Source organism: Adiantum capillus-veneris, chromosome 26, assembly GCF_014529385.1.
Source record: "Adiantum capillus-veneris isolate H3 chromosome 26, ASM1452938v2, whole genome shotgun sequence".
Lineage (NCBI taxonomy): Eukaryota > Viridiplantae > Streptophyta > Polypodiopsida > Polypodiales > Pteridaceae > Adiantum > Adiantum capillus-veneris.
Genome location: NC_140956.1, coordinates 100,675,966 through 100,682,066, shown reverse-complemented (window position 1 = coordinate 100,682,066; position 6,101 = coordinate 100,675,966). Strand labels below are relative to the sequence as shown.

At 38.8% G+C, this 6,101-nt stretch overlaps 1 pseudogene; it reads right to left on the bottom strand.

The window, feature by feature from the left end:
* Positions 1 to 4,198: 4,198 nt before the first annotated feature.
* LOC147423902 (uncharacterized) lies at positions 4,199 to 5,893 on the bottom strand (annotated as a pseudogene).
* Positions 5,894 to 6,101: the final 208 nt, after the last annotated feature.

Here is a 6,101-nt window from a genome sequence, read left to right as displayed (position 1 = left end):
CTATGGAAGCACAGTACGATTTCTTATTCCTAAAGATACATGGATACTTATTGAACTACCTCCTGGTCGTACAGCTATTAAGTGTAAGTGGGTGTATATGACAAAGGTAAAACAAAATGGATCTTTTGACAAGTTCAAGCCACGTTTATCTGCAAAAAGTTACTCCCAAGTTGCTAGTGATGATTATCAAGAGACCTTTTCACCAGTTGTTTGCATTACAAGTGTTTGAGTTTTATTGGCATTTGCTGTTCAATTTGATTTAAAAGCTCATTAAATGGAAGTGCGAACTGATTTTATGAATTGTGATTTGGAGGAGGAAATTTCTATGGAACAATCAGAAGGGTTTGTTATTTCAGGTAAAGAAGACCTTGTTGCTCAACTCCATAAGGTAGTATATGGTATCAAACAAGCTTCGTGGGCTTGGTATACAAAATTTGATCTTTTGCTCACCTCTAAAGGATTCATCTCTTGCTCTTCAGACCCCAACTTATACATAAAACACCAAGGTAGCAGTCATGTGATTCTTGCTCTTTATATGGATGATACCATCCTTGTTTTCAATGATTTGAGATTTCTTCAACAAGTGAAAAAGTTATTGTCTTCTGCATTTGATATGGTGGATCTTGGAGAGATTCACTCGTGTCTTGGCATTCAAATTCAACAGAACCATACAAAAGGTATTTTATTCTTTCAAAAATCAAAGTTTATTGCAAATACTATTCAAAAATTTGGTATGAAATCTGCACATTCAGCCAACACACCTTGTCTTACAAATTCTATGAAGAACATTTCTGACAACGATGGTCAACTTGTCACAAATCAACCTTATGCTAACTTGATTGGATGTCTTCAGTTTGTTGGCATGAACACTCGTCCTGATATTTTTTTTGTTTCTAATTAACTTGGACAACATCTTGCACGTCCTTCTCTTAAGCATTGGTCTACAACAAGCATATATTGAAATACTTAAAAGGCACTACAGATTTTGGTTTGGTCTATCGACAACAATTGACATCGGATTCTATGCAATGTCTTTCTCTTTTAGGTTACACAGATGCAAACTGGGCAAGCTCACATTTATCTATGCGATCTACAAGTGGAAATATTTTCTTTATAAATGGTTGTCTTGTTTCTTGGACCAGCAAGAAACAATGTTGTGTTACAGTTTCTACGACTGAGTTAGAATATGTTGCGGCATCACTTGCAACTTGTGAGCTAATTTGGCTTCGACAAAAGTTGGTTGATATTTGGTCACTCTCCTCTTTCTAGCACACGATTGCGGTGTGACAACGTACCAAAGTGCTATTAGTCTTGCAAAAGACTATGTTCAACATAATAAGTCAAAGCACATTGATGTCCATTATCATTATATGAGGTATGAAGTACGCAAAGGCACCATAATGTTTGAACACTGTCCAAGTGACCAGATGATTGTAGACATTCTTACCAAAGGCCTCAACGAGTCACATTTCATCCTCTTGTGTTCGGAGCTTGGAGTTGCTTCGGCCTCACTCTTTCTAGATTATCTTCTCAGCTATTGTGATAGCTTTGTACATATGACATTGTAATCCTTTAGGTACCATGTACTATGCACACTCCACATTTGCACACTGTGATTTCTGAGTCACTTCTATATTTGTACATAGATACACAATTCACTTTCACATCATCATTAATGGTTCGTATTTTCACATTGTATAGGGGCTTGGGTTTCTCCCTTGAACTCCCCAAGGGTTTTTTCATCCAAAGCTAGAGACCTTTGTTTGAGTGGGTGTATTGGAGCTATATATGACTCACTCTACTCAACTTGGTCTCACCTATATATTTGTATCTTGTCCTCAATATGAATCACTCTTTGGGAGCGTACATGGTGTGTCTCTTGTCTTGTCTCTCTCTCTTCTCTCTACATCTCAACATAAGAGAGGGTTGTTGTGCTTACTTGTTGTGATGCAACTCTGTTAGGTTAAGTATGATGGTGGTTGAGCATCTTTGCGGTAATGAAAAGCTTTCTATTGTAACATGGATCTTGCTACTGCTTCAAAGGTTTTTTCATAAGTCATTGGTTCTTACAATTGATACCCGGGGGATTCACTAGTAGCACTAGGAAGACGTCACCTGCGTGCACCAAAACTGCGATTTTACCCCCTATATACAATACCCTCCTTTGTAAAATCTACCTTTTTGGCCTCATAAACCCCCCCTACTGTACACTCACGTGACACCATACGGTAATCCTTAGTGAAGACCCTGGGAATTGATACAAGTATGTTGTTTGGGTATTGGTGACTGTCATAAGGTTTTTTTTTTTAAATATATCACCTCTATTGGTGTTGATGGGGTTTACGAGTTGTATTGATATTTTGGTTATCTGAATTTATTGTTAGCATTATTGTTGGTTGATTGTAATAACATGCTGATGTGGCTAACCTGCCACGGTGATAATACTAGTTTTATGGAAAGAAATATGCCTCTACTCATTGATTATAACACGCGCATAATTAGTCATGCAACTGAGTTCAAAACTAGTTTTTTTTTCTTTTTTAAAACATTGGTATACGTACCTGCTCATATTTGGTACTTTGTGTCTTATTCTAGGTTCTCTTTATATGACGACCATTGTTCTACTTGTCAACTTTGCGGCTGGATTTGGTAAAATCTAAAGGTTTGCAACCCTTGGACTATGTCTATCCCTGAACGGGGAATACTATACCTATATTAAGAATTTGAGAATATTGGAAGCTATTCTTGGAATTGTGGACAACATGAGAGATACCCTCTTTTTCGAATTTGGCTTGACTTTGTTATTCAACCTTAAAAAGGGTTGCTGACCTAGTTATCTTTCATGCTTGGTTCTGGAATTGTTTTCAACAATTAGATTGATCTATATCATTGTTCGAGATGGAAAAAACCATAACCTTCATAGGTTTTGCTACTTTGATCTACTGAGTATACTTTGATTTTTTGATTATGCCCTAATTTGCTAATTATACTCTAGTTTTGGAATTGGCTACATGCTCACTAATCACCTAATGAATTTCTTGAAGGTGATACTATAACTAGGGTTGAGTCAACATTATGGGTACTAACTTGGATGTATTGCTTTGCTAAGCATGAAAAGCTAGGCTTAAGAATCTGCTATTTGCCTTGCTTTGGTTTCTTTCCACAATAAGTGTATTTATCTTTGTATCTTGATATTTTGTAAAAAGTGAGTGTGTACTAGACTTCATTTTTTTAGCTCTGTCTTCTCTACCACTTATTTGGGTATGCTGCCATAATTTTTCATTAATGTTTACTCATGGCTTATACAGCATGATAATGTCAATGGACTGGTATTTCTGATAATCCTAACCTGAAATATTGATGAGTGATGAATTGTTGGATTTTTTGTTTTCTTCTAAGTCCTAGAGAGAATTTGGTTTGTTTAAGATTTCCTAACTCAATCTTTGGATCCTACACTTATGCTAGATGATGATTTCTTCTTAGATTTGGTGTCTAGAAGTGTTGTGCTATGGGCTTCTCCTTGCTCATGTGGCTTGGACATAACTAACTATTATCTTTCAATTTCGATAGAGGAATATGGCTAGTTGATGACCCTTAATGCTTGGGCTACCTTATATTCTTAAAAATAAAAATTAAGTAAGTTGGAAAAGTAATATGGTTGTGACTACCTGGATTGCTCATGTAATTCTTGAGAAGATGGCTTCCTCTTAATAAAATGAAATTCACATAGATGGGTGCCTTGCCTCTTTGCAAAATTATATTTATAAAAATCAAAAGGAAATTGGATACGATGATACACTGTAAAATTTTCTTGTCTAAAGTATACAAGATGAATTTGGTTGATAAACTTGGCTTCTCATATCATTGTAAAAATGTATTTAAGGATGGCTTATGGATGGTTAGACAAGTGTGAAGCTGTGGAATAAGTAAAAGCTACTTTGAAATAAGGCTGACAAAATGATATGAACTCTACTCTGAGAAAGTAGTTGTAGCTTGAAAACTTTAAAAAAATGGAAAGTACTTGAGATATTGCTCTTACTTTTCACACATTGGCTAATCTTGAAATAATTAGGTGTTTTTCTAAAAATATAATTGCTTTGTGATACATTATTGGGTTAAAAACTAGTATTTCCACTTGCATCAGAAGGGCTGATAGCCTTTTGATGCATTACATTACATTGGATTTACATACTATATACTAGTTACTTATAAAAACAAACTGATTAAGATAGTAGTTTAGGTTAAAAACATTTAAGTAGGATAAAGACAACAACTGATAGGCTCTTTGACACTTGTAATACGTACTCAATGTCAACAAAGTTGTTGTCTTGTTTATATAGATGCAGGTGAGAATGCTATCTTCACTTTGAAGATCACTGTTCGCTTCAACTTCGATGACCTCCACAGCTCTATTACTTTTGTAAAGGAATATTGGAATGATGCTTCATTCTTACTATATTGTACAAAAATGAATCTAATACCAAGTCATTTTTGTACAAATCATTGTCCAGTTATCTAAAGCCAATTGTCTTTTGAACTTTATGTTCTTTTGTGTATACGTCTTAAGTTTAATACAACAACACACACACAAAATACTTCTATTTGCCATTTTCACTTTTCTATTTCTCCTTTTTTTTCTCTTCTACTACCATCACCCATTCATGATAATCAACACCAATAAATCAAGGATTACGAGTTGAGCTTTGTGGAAGCACACCATAGAACCTCAATTGCAGAGATTGCACCACTGATTTTACTAGAGTGGGATCATCCTTCAAGAAAGCTTCATATATAGAGATACAGTAGCGTTGCCTACGCTCCATCTCTGTGTGTGACATTGCACGCAATGTTGGAACAATGTGGGGCATCGCTGAGGTGGGAAATTGCAGTAGGCACTGATGCCAGTGTATCATGCTCTCAAATGGCTTTACATAGTTGTCAGCAATCAGCACAGGGATTGCCCCTGCACTCAAGATCTCTATCATGCGGTACGACGCTGGTGACCGGCCCGCAGGCGCGAGCGCAAATGTGGAATTCATTAGGTCCTCGAAATCATAGTGAGAGAATGTCTGCTCATCCTCATGACATCCCTTACCCTCTGCAGGATGTGACCTGATAATTTTGTCGTTAGTTTCATGCTTGCAAGTGACTGCAACTATGATGTCTTCGCCGTTGTGCATGCTGCGGAAGGTCGGATCGCTACGGAAGTTGCCCTCCTTGTGGCCCACATATCTCGTTCCTTTGAAGGTGAGAAAGTACTTTCTCTGCCATGGCTTTGTCTTCTGCAGGTGGGGCAGATGGGTCCTTCCTGGTAGAGGAATGGATATGTCGAACCCGGGCCTGTATTCGGTCTCCTGCAAGGAGGACGCCATGACAGAAGCGTTGCCGAGCGTATGAGCAGGGGGCGCCGTCTCGGCCAGCTTGTCGGCGAGGCTTACAATGATGTGGTTGAGGCCGCCATTCCAGTGCGGCAGAGAGCGCGGGTGAGGGCGGAATGGAAGAAGGGAGTAGCTCTCAGGCTCCATGACTAGAAAGACGCAGGCTTGGCTAGCGTTTGTGGTGAGCCATGGCGATGGTGGCTCGTTGATCAGGGCCTTGAAGTAGGAGATGGGCTGATATGGGGGACCGTATACATACATGCGGAAGTCGTCCATGGCTGCGCAGCGAGAGAAGTTGAAGCAAGCATCCATGGTGCAGGCCGGGAAGGTGTTGGGCTCGTGCCAGAACTTATCTGCATGCCATTGCGCCGGGCGCTCGCAAGCTGCTGCAGGTCGTGCAGAGGGGATGGAGAAGATGGACAGAAAAAGAGTCTGGCTCATCTCTGAATACAAGAACGACACGGTCAGCAGACCCGTTATGAGCAGTATTAGAAGAAGCGGGCGAAGCCTTCGGATCGTCATGTTGGCGAGTAGAGAAAGGCTGCTGGCGTGCTTTAGATTATATAGAGTATCTTCCGACCAATTGCTGTACAGATAAACATAAAAAGCTCATGAAAGCGAAAAAGGCTTTTTACAAAAGTTGACCGCAAAATGCACATCCGCTTTTTGCCTACGTTTTGACCTAGAAGCAAAATAAGTTAAGGGCGATAATAGTGGTTCCCT